Raw genomic sequence first — 14978 nt, 5'->3', positions numbered from 1 at the left:
AGTTTTCATACCAAACAAAATTTGTAGATAAATTGTGACTTCAAACGAAATCGGAAGTTAAAGTCTCTACTTTGTATCTTGAGATAGTCTTAATACTCGGCCCGACTTGAATCATCCATATCTCCTTACCCCGATATCATTTTGACGAGCCGTTTATTGCGTTGCACAGAAGACTCGATGAACTTAATTTTAGGCTTTTGAAACACCTTAAAACTCCTCATATACTAGGAGATATGCCTCCTACAATATAGGCTAAAATCGTCCTAGATTTTATTGAAATTGTTCCGATTCATTTCGTTTAACTTCTAATCCCTCTTCCAACCTCATGTAACCTATACATACACATATACACAGTCATTTACATCCATAACAATTCATATACATGTCTCGAAGGGTTCGAGTAATCACAATAACCATAAGTAGAACTCACAAAGTTTCGACGAAACTCCAATCGAAAAAGTATATTCCTATCTTTTGTCCATCTTCTATATCATTACTAATAATCTCAAATACTTTAAAAGGTCACTCACATTACCTCATATACATACTCATAACGCGATTTCAAATCCTTTAGGTTACCGTGTCACCTCGAGATACTTAAGACAACCATATTTATAACGATATTCTTACTAACTCGATTAACTTTCCTTGAACCTTCTTAACTCATTCTTTCTTGTTTTAATACAAGTAGCAAGGATTATTATGGAGTGACATTCTCCCTCCTTAGAACATTCGTCCTCGTATGTCAAATGAGAGACTAAAACTCGTCAATTAAATAACCGAATCACCCGTTATCGCAGTATAGACAAAGTAAGATTTGACCACGAAAAAGGTGTTTTAGGAATATTATGCCTAAAAGTGCTAAACGACCAAATGGGTCGTTACAGTTTTCGGGACAAGCCCCAAGGCGGGGCATACCAAAAACTCTTCGGGGGGTAGATCCATAGTGCACACGCCCTAAAATTTGGGGCCTAAGTCCCAAGCGCAAAAGCATAAGCCCCAGCCATAAAGGCATACACCCGGGAGTTAAATTTGATTCTTATTATTTTAAAAGTATTGTTGCTACAATTTATGAATTTTATTATTGGTTTAACAATATTTATACTTTATATTATCATGTTTGCATGTTGTAGTGATTTTTCCTAAGATATATAAATAAAGAAAGCAACTCTCATAGAAAATAACACTGCTATAAATAGTTTTTTAAGATGATTATGCATGAATTTGATATGATAGAGATTTCATAATGACTAGGTTCCCGAAGCAACTTTATACATTTTTTGTTGTTGCTCTTACACATTTTGCCCTTCTTCTTCTTTGAATATATAAATAAATGTCAGTGCAAATTTTTGTTGAGGTCGGGAAGGATTAATAGATCTGGAGATTGATGATGAAGTAAATGAAGATTTCATTTTAAAGATTATCTAGGCTATTATCATTTTTTGCGCTGTTACTTTCTCAAATAATATTTATAATAATTTTTTTATATATATTATTGGTGATTTATTTGTAGAATTTTAATGAAAACTTAACTTTTGCTAATTTTTTAGTGATAAAATTTTAAAATTGAAGATCATGAGACATACGCTATGTAGATCCATGGGACTTACGACACGTGTCTCGGGGCTTACGCCTTGCCCCGTACTGCGTAAAACGCCTCGCGCTCCCGCCTCTTAAAACACTGGTCAAGACACTAGCTCCAGGCCTAGATGTTACAATTTCTAGGAGCATTTTTTCGTGCGTTTTGAGTATTAATGGCATGGAGATCACAAAACAGGATATTTTTGTATCTATAAGCAGGGGCGAATCCACACCATTGGGTGTGGGTTCGCGAGAACCCACAACTTTTACCTAAACCTTATATTTATAATGTGAAACCCTTCAAATATATAAGAAATTTGAGCTGAAAACCCAGGAACAAATGACACTAATAAATTTTAACCCTATGCTTTAAACCCCCGGATCCGTTCATAAGACCTTCGTCATCCATGGTGTTAGGTAATATTTTGCAATCATTTAGCAGATTCATAGGATATTTAGTATTTACTATGATTGATTGTATTACCATATATGTAGCCTTGTATTTATTACATTTTCATTCTTTGTATTGTAATTGTACTATATATAAATGGAATATCTTGACCACATTTTGCTCTTGTCATTTCAAACTAGATTTAGGATACTTTAGTTAGTAGATATGCAAGTTATAGATGAGAAAGAGTACTAAAATAACTTCTTGTGTTTACTTTTGTAGCTCCAAAATTGTTACTAGATGTAATAACCAAGCAGAGTTGAGAAACACTATTTTACATATTTGCTACGTACTTTCTAACTTGCTAGCTCTATCATACTTATTAATATATATACCCAATAGCCAATTTCCATTTGATTTTTGCTCTTAACGAACTTCAAATTGATATTAAAACGCAATAATTTCGTAACAAAAGTTTGCACCCTAGAAAGAAAAAGACTGAATCCGATAAGCTCCATTATTCAAAGTCATATAAATTAGCAATCATCAAACAATACAATCACCCGTCCATCACATGAAAACTCTATTAGAATAAGACTCAACAAACATGTCACTGATATTATGTAAAACAACCATACGTATAGCAAAATACATCATGTGCTAATACATAATGTTGTACCGAGCTTTTCCAAACAAAAAAAAAAAAAAAAAAAAAGAAGAAAATTGCATGATTGTGTACTGGCCGAAGATTGGGAATCATATAATTTTACTGCATGTCATCAAATTCTCCTTCCCTGCTTTCTTCGTGGCATGAAATCATGTCTTGTTCGTCCTTGTCTTTCTCCTCTTCCTCTGGCTTTGTCCAATATCCTAAACCCTCAACGTTACATGGGAACCTTTTCAGTGAATTGCAATGGCTGACTTCTAAGTATTTGAGTGCTGGCATTTCACTTTGGAATGTTTCCCATGTTTCCCACCTGCAAGAATTTCAAGCACGTCCTTCAACATTCCGAAGTTTACCCTCATTACCTCCCGGTAAATTTTCACTCATGCGTTAAGCACTCTGAATCTTCGATACAAGGTACCGCACAGGAAGTGAAGTGGGGTTTATCCATGTCTTGGTGTGGTTTCTCCGAGGAAGTGCCTTAGGTATAATTCTTGAACGCGCATTGGTGGTGACAAGTCATCCGGCTTCTTTATAATGTCCTTGTTTTCACAGTCTCCAGCATTGATTGATAGCACCCTTAGTAGGTTAAGGTGTTCCAAAGTGTGCCCAATTCCTTGTCCTCCATCACGCTTTCCTCCGTTATGTCTAATTGCAGTACCCGTAGTTGAGTCAGTGCCACGACCTCACTCAGGCGACAAGCTTCTGTTGTTGCTGGACTTGGTATCTTGAACCCGTACAACTCTTCAATATTAGAAAGCCCAGAGAGACCTTGTGGTAAGCATGAAAAAGATTGACAACTTCCAACATCAAGAATTGCCAATCTTGGAAGTGTTGTGATTGATGTTGGTAGCTTTTCGATTCTGGCATTCTCTAAGAACCAAGATTTGGAGACCCCATAACTTCCTAATAGAATGCGGAATTTCATCCAACTTATCAATACCTCGAAGATTTAAATAAGCTAGTCGCTTTAGTGATATGATCCAGCTCCATAGATCGACTAAATAGATGTTTTCTAGCTTGACACATGATAGGTCCAAGACCCTGAGAGTCTTGATTTCGGCTAAAGAGCGATTTTCCTATCGAAGCATGATATTTGTGGTAGTGAGAAGAAGTCTTTGTAAGCTTTGAATTCCCACCAAGGATTGAAAAGTTGTTTCTCCGGTGACCCCCAAGTGCCTAGAGTTAATCGTGGCTATGGGCCTACCTCTTTTAAAGCTACAAAAGACTCTTCTTCGCAATCGATTACCATGTCCCGAACCATGTCATGCATTTTGCAACCGTAAACTCTACGATCAAAGTTTCTTCTTTGGGCGGCTTGACCAAGCACCTACTCACGATACAAGTAACTAAAAGCTACATCACGTTGCGGTTTAATTCCATTGCCACGGACTAATCCTTCCCCTACCCACCAATGAACCAATTGTTCGCCTCGATCTCATGGTCATCCGGATAGATTGAGAAGCACAATATGTATTTGCTTTAGATGAGTTGGAAGCTCATCATAACTTAGTTGCAAAGATGCCATAACGGATATATTGCTTTCATTATCCAGTACCAATTTCTCTCGAAAATTTTCACATATCCGCGTCCACTCCCCAAGTGAATGTGATTTTGATGATAACATCCCACCTGTGGTCTTGATGGCTAGAGGAAGACCACAACATTTGCGCACGATCTCTCTCCCAACATCTTCCAATTGAGCATTACTCTTCCCTTTAGTTGACAAAAATGCAAACTTGCAGAACAATGACCAACTCTCTTCATCATCAAGCAATCTTGGTCGATGAATTCTTGTTTCTGTGGCTCCCATTCTCTTAACAACATCCACATTTCTTGATGTGATTATAATACAACTATTGTGCTCGTTAAACTTGGGTAATCCCCTTGAGATCCTATCCCACCATCCATCATCAATGCTCCATACATCATCCATGACAATCAAGTATGACTTATGTGAAAGTGCTTCAAGAATTCTCGCTAAGCATCTCTCCTTTATCGGTCCACTATCGTCTACATTTAGGGTCAGTTCTCAAAATTCCTTCATGATTGCCGGCTCATCATAAGTTTGAGATACGAAACCCAAACTTTCTTTTGAAATCTCACATTCACTTGTCTGTTGTGGTAAACCTTTTGCGCGATTGTGGTTTTACCCAAACCACCCATACCAACAATTCCAACACGATGTGACGACTCACTTTTTGAAAGGATCCATTCTTTGATTTTTCTCGTATCTTCTGATAACCCCACAATTTCAGATTGGTCAAAAATGTGCGAGGTCCATCGTGTCCGTCTCGCGTCGCCATCCTCGCTTCTAGATTGTTCGGTTATTGGACCAACAAAAGTCCTCGGCCTACGATGCATCTTCGCTATCTCCTTGTTGAGTTCCGTCGCCTTTCCGGTTGTATCCGAAAGAAATTTCCCTTGGTGATGGAAACAAGCAAGAAGAATTCCCTTTTATCTTTAGATAATCTTCGCGAATTTGGCAATCCGTGATCACGTTATCGCTTCATAAGTTAGTTCTTGAAGATCGGATAAGGTTGACTTGATAGACGTATTGTTTCCTTTCAACTTTGTTTGCTTCAAATAGATAACAACGCATGAGATTCAGCTCTTTCTTCATGTTTTTAAACTGACTTTCAAATTGCATTGCATATTGAGCATGCATATTCACTTGTTTTGCCAAGTCTTTCACAATGAGTTCAGTTACAGCACTCGTGATTGGTTCGCCCATCTCTCAGCTACAAATTCATCAAAATAGAAAACTTAATGAGTCCTAGTAGACATTAAACGAAGCGTAAAAATAAGAGTTCCTGATAACTATCCGTTCTGGTTACGCAACATGGCTCAAGTACATGTCAAGCTTTAGGCCTTGGAGTGCTTTAAGAGATCAAGGATCAAGCTTAAAAAAATAACTAGTTTTATAATTAAGTCCTAAGGTCCATTTGGCCATTTATGTATTAAGTTAGTGGCACTTTAAATAGTGACACTTGGGATTATTTTGGGAAAATATTTTTGGATGATTACTTTTTTGTGAGTGATTAGATTTATCATTTCTTTATTCTAATTGCTTGTTATATTTCTTTCTCTCAATCTTCTTCTTAATTTCTTCCTTCCGCATATTCGATTGTTATATTTTGGTATCGAGCTTGGTTAGTGTTTGTTTTTTACATACTTTCTAGCTTTTTAATTCTAAAAATCAATTCAAAAAAAGAAGTCATTGTGTCATTGTTTTTTTTTTTTTGAATTCCCTGTGTAATCTCTTGTTCTTGAAACTTTGTGAAGTGATTCAGAATCTACATTCGAAGTTTGGTTGTCGAGCGAAATTCATTTGGGTTTCATTGTTTGAGCTTAAAATTGGAAGTCACAAACAGATCCAATTTGTTTTTTGTTTTTTTATTAGTTTTTGTTGTTTGGGGTTCTTTGAATATCATTTTGAGTTCATTTGTTGAACGTAGCTACTGGTAGGGTGTTCATGGGTAGGTTTTGTGTCAAAATCAAAACTAAACCATTCTAGTCGGTTTTTAAAATTCTTAAAACCAAACCAAATATAATACATTTCGATCGGTTTGGTTGTAGTCGGTTTGGGTCGGTTTTACGGTTTTTAAGAAAACCAACGTTATTTCCCTCTTTCATGTATTTTTTTCCTACAATTAGGCGGTAATTTTCTATTCTTTTCCAACTTCTAATTCGTTATTACCCTTTTATTGTGGTAGCTATAATATTCTTGGATTATGAAGAAAATGTCTTAAGATTTATAAGTTTTAATTAAGTGAATAATATAAGAAATACAAATATTAGCAAATTTCATAGTTGTTTACTTGAACAAAAAAAGTTCGAATCATGGATTTCTTTTAAGAAATAGGTTAAAAGTATAAATAAGCCCATTAGAAATAAATAATTTTTTTATGGAAAAAGTATACAAATTACAATATATATTGTACATATATAATCATAAAAATTGTGTATAACATTTGTCGGTTTGGTTCGGTTTTTTCTTCAGTTTACTTTTAGTAAAACCAAAACCAAAACCAAACCAAATATTATCGGTTTTTTAAAATTTAAAACCAAACCAAACACAACCCAAATAAATGTCTTTTTATTTAATCGGTTTGGTTCGGTCTTCGGTTCGGATCGATTTTTAACCAAACCGTGAACACCCCTAGCTGCTGGTTGTTGAAGGAGTTCGGCGGAGGCTTATAAAAAAGAATTTGATTTTATTTTTTTTAAATCTGAAAATTGTTGGACATTGATTCCTAAGCTAAATTTTGAAGAATCCAAGTTGAAAATGAAAGAAAACATGGCTCAAAATCATGTTAGCCATTGTTAGAGATTGAAGCTTGAAGAAGAAATTTGAAAATGAATTTTGTTGATTTGGTGTTTGTTTGAACAAACTGGTGGTTGAGATTTGTTCATAGAGTTGTGGGGAGGTTGTATTCAAATTTGAACTCATTTGATTGAGAGTTGTAGCAGATTGAATCAAATTTTTTGAGCTTCTTCTTAGAGAAGAAGATGAATTTGAAATTTTCAGATTTGCAGAAACAATTTGTCACAATTTCAAAATGGGAAAAGGGTCAAATTTACCCTCCAACTATGGTCTATAGTTTAGATTTACCATTCGTTAGAGTTTTGGTTCATATTTACCCCTCCCGTTAAGTAACTTGTTACATTTTCCCTTATCACTGACAGGTTACTGACTAGGAGTCCTTTATCCACATAGACGCCACATGTATATATCAATTTTCTTTTATTTTATAACATACGCAATTGAATTTTGCCATGTAATTTTCTTTTTCTGCAAAAAAATAAAATAAAAATACAATACCTAATCTTCTTCTCCATCAAACCACCACTTTCGTTAACTAGCGGCGGTGGACGGTGGCGGAGAAAAAGAAGGGGAAGTGGTGGTCTAATGGAGAAGAAAATTAGGTATTGTATTTTTTTTTATAGAAACAGAAAATTACATGGCAAAATTCAATTAGTATGATATAAAATAAAAGAAAATTTATATATACACATGGTGTCTATGTGGATAGATAAGGACTCCAAGTCAGCAATCCGTTAGTTATAAGGACAAATGTAACAAGTTTCTTAACGGGAGGGATAAATATGAACAAAAAATATAACGAAGGGTAAATATAAACTACAGGCCATAGTTGGAGGGTAAATTTGACCCTTTTTCCATTTCAAAATTGACCACTTTTTGTCTAATAACCAATTTTGGCCCAATTTCAAATATAGCCCCTTTTTCAATTTGTTTTTCCTTGTTTATTTTAGCTAGTTTATTTAAGTATTAGTTCATACTTAGTAATAAATTAGTTTCTTTTGTGCTTCTATTTTATCTCGTGGTATTTTTTTTGTGCTTTTTTTTTTTCCCTTTAGTTTCGTTGTGAATAGGTTTGTTTCCTGATCCATTAGTTTGATTATCCTTCTTTCATTTAAACATAAACTCCATTTCGAACTGAGACTTGGAACATACTTGGTGTTATTTGAGGTGCTGGTTCTTAAAGAGATATTTGGGAATCCCTTGAGCGGAAAAAGACAAAGAGCAGTGAGAAGATTTGAGTGTGGTTTAAATGCCATCGACCTTGAGCGTATACATGAGAGGAAAGAAAATTGAGTGCCATTGTAACATTCCGAAAATACGAATTAGGTGTGGAGGTGTTAAATGAGTATTAATGTGATATTTTAGACATGTGAAGTACTATCGGGATGATTATGGGTGGAAATAGTTGCTTTGGAATCAAGACAGATAGTGAGGTGTTTAAGATTCGATAGAATCGGCTAAGTTTTCGATACGTCTGTATTCCAGCTCAATTTCATAAAAACCCATTGAGGATTTGAGAAAACTTAAAACATGAAATTTCTATCCCCTTGAAATACCTTTCCAACGATATATTATGGAGCCAAAAAGGAGCTCTGTGCTGGGAGTTATGCCCATTTTTCCGAACTCTACCAGAATGGCCTAGCGCCCCGCGAGGCGCACCAGGCCAAATTTCCAGGAAAATTCAAAATTTTGATTTGGGTTGCCCTTTGCTCGAGCACCCCACTTACAGTTCTTTCTTTTAGTTATTTTACATACCATTGCAATTCAAATGTACTGATGTCCCTTTTGTCCGGGACCTGTATCGCGCAATTTACAAGACGATGAATCTGCTCGCTAGGATTTCCAGTATCAGCATATTGGTGAACCCCAATCTTTCGGAGAATCATTATTACTTACGCCTTTCAATATTTACGACAAATACGTACATGCCGGGCTTATTCCGACAACAAACGTTGTTTTCGCATTCTTAGAGGCTTCATAGATTTGAATGACAGTTAGACAGAGTCGCAGGCTTTTCATGTTAAGCCATGTTGGCTACAGTTTATGCTTCATACTTATGTTAGCATTTCCACATTTTGATTTATGTCATTCAGACTTTTCAGTATATCAGCATGTGTTGGTTTATTTTTCGTATTCAATATGTTGTAATACCACATGCTGATTCAGTCAGCCAGTTGGTTCGCTCGATCACATGGTGGGTTAGAGTTCAACTGAGTTTAGGCAAATCTCAGGTAGGTGAGGCAAACCTTAGTGTTGAGTCTAGGAAAATCCCATACCGTAGGGCAAACCTCAGCGAGAATGCTGAGTCCATAAGAGGGGGTGTATGTGATGCCCCAGCTTAGGAGGAAAGTCCCACATTGGTAAAACATAGGAGAGATGTTGGGTATATAAGTAAGCAGACTTTACACCCTAGTGACGTATTTTAAAGCAGTGCGGGCCTAGGTCCAAAACGGATAATATCACGAGTGGGCTGGACTGTTACAAATGGTAACAGATCCACTCTTGTGTCACCTTTGGCGATGATGGGTTAGAATTCAACTGAGTTTAGGCAAATCCCAGCTAGGCACGGCAAAACCTTAGTGTTGAGTCTAGGAAAATCATATACGGTGGAAAAATCTCGGTGAGGATGCCGAGTCCATAAGAGGGAGTGTATGTGACGCCCCGCCCCAGAGAAAAGTCCCACGTCGCAAAGCACATGAGAATTGTTGGGTATATAAATAAGCAGTGCCTTACACCGGTGACTCGTTTTAAAGCCGCGGGGGCCTGACTCAAAGCAAAAAAATATCACTAGTGGACGGGACTGTTACAACCATCCTTTTGAGTGATACACTTAAGGGAGTGCATTGTTGAGATCCTTTCATTACTAACTCTTTGTTTGTGTTTGAAATATTGTCTATAGCTTCGGATAGTCCTTGTGACAATGATTTTGAAGATTATGGCTCTGATGAAGATGGGGAATATTATGATAATGACTATGGAACAAATGAAGATTGTGGTACATACAATGAAGGGGAAGGTTACTATGGTGAAGATGTTGGAGAACATGAATATTATGGAGCTTATTGTCCCACCCCTTTTTCCGCCCCTGCGTGATAAACACGCGAAGGTTTTTATTATTAAAGCGTTTTTCCAATTGAAGCAACGGTTTTGAATAGGGATTAATTATTTTACAGAGTCGCCACTTGGAATTGAGTTTTGGTGTTCCAAGTCACCTTATAAATCCCTAATCAAAAGGAAAAGACTCTTTTATTATTGGTCCACTAAAATAGAAGACCGGGTAAGGAGTTCTGTTGATTGGGGAGAAGGTTTAGGCATTCCCCGAGCCCCGTGGTTCTGGCACGATCGCTTTATCGACTTATACTTAGCTTAAACCAAATTTGGATATATTATGTTCCCGAGCCTTGATTTGCTCGTACTTTTTATTGTTGAACTTTTATTAGTCTTAACCCGGATGTGTAACCTCATTTCGGACCTTTAAGCATCTTACAATAAGATGCGTAACCGCATTCTCAATCAAAACAAGATTAAATATTAAAACGAGATTGGCCAAGGTGCGTAACCGCATCCTTGAGTTGTTTAAAGCGTCTCGAAATAAGATGCGTAACCGCATTCTTAATCGAAACAAACGTCTTGAAATGTGTCTAAAGTTCATCTAGCGTTAAAAGCAATTATTTGTCTCTAAAATCCTAGACTTAAAATTATTTGGTTAAACTTTCACTCTTTTGACAACAGGTTTTGAATAAATTCGCAACTCATCTTACTCCGTTATAACTGGTTTTTCCACTCTTTTCTTTTCCTTTAATAACGGAGTTTGAAATAATTCGCATCCCATCTCGCTCATCTCACATTTAAATAATTAATCGGGCCTTAATGTTAATCTAGGCCTGATTTGTTTTCTCCTACTTCATCTATTCTAGCCTAAAACCCGTAAATAAAAGACTGTATCCAAATCACGATCAAAATGATTAAATTGAACAAAAGTTTAAAGTAAGAGCAAAACTCCCATTTGGGATACTACGAATAAACAGCAATCCACGCCAAACATTTTTAGTGTTACAGTGATTTCAAACAAAAGGTTTTATGGATAATACGCAAACCCATTTAACATTATTTTAAACTAAATCTATCAATAATAAAGTAAATCCGTAGAATCAGTAGCTCGATTAATGCTTCTAAATTTAGATAAAACAAAGAGGTAATCTATAGTACATTTACCTAAACCATATAACATGTTTAACCAAACATACTTCAACGAGCTAAAAAAAAAATGTTTAACGTAATATGAAGGAAAGCACATAAATTGATTAAAATGGTCAAATGAAACATATGGCTAAAGATAGAAACAACTCAATCCAGATTATCCACCAAATTGACAAAGATGAAATTAAATAACATAAGCTAAGAAACGGACTATTTAAAACAATGGGTAAATAATAAAATCAAACATCGCAAATTAAACACGGTAACGGAACAAAATTTAGACAAATCATTAAAAAACAAGAACCGAGTACATTAAAAAGTAATGGACCTTATATTAATGAATCAGATCTGTCCAACTTTTGCATCAATACCACATTAGCTAGAATAATGAAACGGAGCCTCGAACTTGACCAAGCAACAGAAAAGAAGATGGTTTTGGGGTGTGTCGACAATGATGGTGAGCTTGTGTAGTTTAATAATGGTGTTCTTGGATGCATTTTAATGGGGTTTTATGGTGATTATAGAAGCTTGAAAGTGAAGTCTCCATAGTTGAAGGGTGTGGAAATTTAATGGAGGTTTTTATGGTGCTGTCACGGTTATTTTGTGGGGTTTAGGTGATGAAAAATGGTGAGGAGGAGAGGTGGCTCGTTGGCTGCTGATTCTTTTTAGGATATTTATAGGGTCTCTTGCGGCTATCCCCTGCTTCTCTCAGGTGCTCGTTGTGTGTAAATTATATATATGAGGGAGGTGTGCTTGGTGAGTGCATTGCTGGCAAGAAATTGTGTTAGAAGGAAAATGCCAAGGAAACTTCCTATTTGTGTGGTGTAGTGTATTAGTGAGTGTGTGAGTTTAGGATAAGGATAAAGAGACAATTCTTCACCAAGCAAAACTTATGAGAATTATCGTGTAAAAAGATATGAAAGATATGAATGTGTACCATCTTTTAGCTTCTTTTTGCTTTTTTTTTTTTTTTTTTAAAAAAAAAAAAGATACTTAAAATAAACAAACAAAATACTATTCCTATTAAATCAAAACTAGCAAGATAAGACACTAATTACTCATTATTTATTTATTACAGCATGGAAATTAACTAAAATAGATAAAAATGTATTTTTTTTTTTTGGGAAACTTTCTTTCTTTTGTTGCAAATTAAAACAAAATTTATATTCTAAAAATGACACTCTTTTTTGCGGTTTTCAAATTCCCTAATAAAGACATACTAAAAAAGAAATAGAAGTTAAAAATGTCAAAGATTATACTAAAAATAAAATACTACTGCTATATGGCGAAAACGTCCCGAGAGGATAAAAAATCACATGTCTACACTTATGAAAAAGAATGTGAGCACGAAAAGTCCTATGCCTCTCTAGTCAAGAACGTAAGGTTGATGATGCTACAAGATATAATTCTTTACATACTTTGCTTGTGAGGAATATGATCATAGAGTATAGTGAAAATGAGTATGATGGTTAGAGGATAATTCGAGGGAGTATTCATCTTCTAGTGGCTATGGTAGAGTCGGTGAAGGGTATTCAAGTTCATCTACCCCTTGTATTTTCAATCCTAAACATGATAGTAGTAGCGGAGGATGTTACCTTTCTTTTGTTGGAAGAAGTGGTAATAGACATGTGAGAAGAAGAGAGTTCACCACTCCTACTTGTGCTAAAGTGTCTAAATGTTTTTCATTCTAATACAAGTTTGTCTTATGTTAAAGTATGAGCGCGATTGGTATGCTAACCTTAGTGTTGTGGTTAACGGTGATCATTTTGTTAAGAATCATGAGTGTGATGAAAGATGTATAGATAAACTTGTGGAAGCAAAAAACACTTGTTTCATGCTAAAGTATAGAATGGCGCAGGTCAGATTTGTGGCCAACGAGGGTGTTCACCCATCAGACAGATAAGGATTTTTATATTATAATGCATATATTATTATATACTAATACCCCGCAAGCAGCAGGCGAAAGAGAGTGTCATGAGTGGTTGCGCTTAAAATTCACCTCGGCTCCAAGTTTTGCAATGTGCCGCTTACATTTTTATTTTTCAAAACCACCACCACCCCCCCCCCCCCCCACGCAAAATAAAAATCTAGATTGTTTTAATGCTAAGGATAATGTTTGTGCCATGGTCATAAATGAAAAGAGTTATAAGTGTTGCAAGTTTGAACATAATTGAACAATTTAAGTTGAAGACTTGGAATGATCCTCAACCATACACTTTGCCATGGTTGAATGAAAAATGTGCTTTAGAGTTTACAAAGCGTGTGTTGATAAAATTTCAAATTGGGCGCTTTCAAATTGAAGTAGTATGTGATGTCATCCCAATTTGAGCTTGTTAATTACTACTTGGTAAGAATTTGACGTATGCAAGAGAAATGCCCGATGATAGCTAGACTAACAAGTGTTAAGCCGTTCTTGAAAAACAAAGGTATGCTTTGAGACCTTTAACACATGTGAAGGTGAAAAAAGGTTATTTGGGGATGTTGGCGGTGATAAGAAAAGCAAGAATTAGTGCACAAGACACAAAAGCTAAATGTCAGGTTGAGTTTGAGATTCTCCAAGTAAAAAGTACAAGGTCATAGTGAAAAGTCACCCCAATTCTTCTAAGGTAATTCTTGGGCCTTGTCCAATTTTAATGAAACTTGAGAGAGAAAAAAATTGAGATTAGTAAGAAAGTGACAAGTGTCATCTCAAGAGTGGAAAAGGAGAGCTTGAGTTGAGATCTCACTACTAGAAAGACTCAAATTACATGGGGAATTTCTTGGTGATTTTGAAGAAAATTTCACAAGTAAATAAGTTTCCTGCGGATTTTTCGGCCACACAAAATCCATTGGAAAAAAGCTCGTGGTAATTATTTCTGGGATTTAAAATTCCCTGTGTAATTTACTAGATTTTGATTATGAAGTTTACTTGCGGAATTTCTTGCCAAAAATACTAATCACTAAAAAAAAAATTGGTAAAAGATCATGAAAAATTTTCTTGCGAATTTTTTCACAAGTAAATCCGCATGAAAAAAATCCTAGGTAATCCGCAAGGAATTTCTTGGCAAAATTATGGAAGAGAGGATTAATTATTTTAATTTTACTTATCCATATCTAATTTGTCGTAGACATTATTAATTCTTAATTTATTAACCCATCTTTAAATTTGTCATTTTAATTCTTAATTTAATTTGTCCATATTTGCTTGACTACAATAATTTTTTTTGAAATTTAATATATTGCTTATATTTGATTTAGTATATTCCCTATTAATTATAGGGATGTTCTCAGGTTGACTAAAGCAAATATCTGGATATAGACATAGACCCCTCAACTGTATATAGTAGACACCATTACCCAACCTTGATACCAAGTTTTAACTCTTCGAAGATGTGTACATGCTAGTTATCTTCTTGATCGGTAGTTATTCCCAATAAAAACGCAAGTTTTTGTTGTTTTTGCCCCACGTGTGCATATAACACCGCACTTAACCTAAGGTCCTAAGCTTTTCATGATTCTAGACTTGGGAAATCGAGATAAAGAATGTAAGGTTAGAAATTTCATCTTGATTGTAAGATGAGGTTTATTTCCCTTGAGCAGTGGCCAAATCTTGTTATCACAGTAGGTATTTAATTAAATGATTTTATTTCAGATGTAGCATTCGGAATTTGGCATTGGGAGTTTATTTTAAAAACGGCCGATTTTTAAAATACCGATTTGAAAAATATTTGAAATTTTGGGAAAACCCCAAAGAAAGTTGTAGATTTAAATACCTTTAAAAATATTAAAAAAAACACATAGGGAAAAGGAGACTATTTTACTAAAAGGGCAATCTT

The 14978-nt window shown here is 35.3% G+C and overlaps 1 pseudogene; it reads right to left on the bottom strand.

Annotated features, from left to right (window-relative positions):
• Positions 1-4080: 4080 nt before the first annotated feature.
• LOC132038234 (disease resistance RPP13-like protein 4) lies at positions 4081-5000 on the bottom strand (annotated as a pseudogene).
• Between the last annotated feature and the right edge of the window lie 9978 nt (positions 5001-14978).

Source organism: Lycium ferocissimum, chromosome 11 (assembly GCF_029784015.1).
Source record: "Lycium ferocissimum isolate CSIRO_LF1 chromosome 11, AGI_CSIRO_Lferr_CH_V1, whole genome shotgun sequence".
Classification (NCBI taxonomy): domain Eukaryota; kingdom Viridiplantae; phylum Streptophyta; class Magnoliopsida; order Solanales; family Solanaceae; genus Lycium; species Lycium ferocissimum.
Note: the sequence above shows the minus strand (reverse complement) of the source record. Positions and strands in the feature narration are given on the sequence as shown.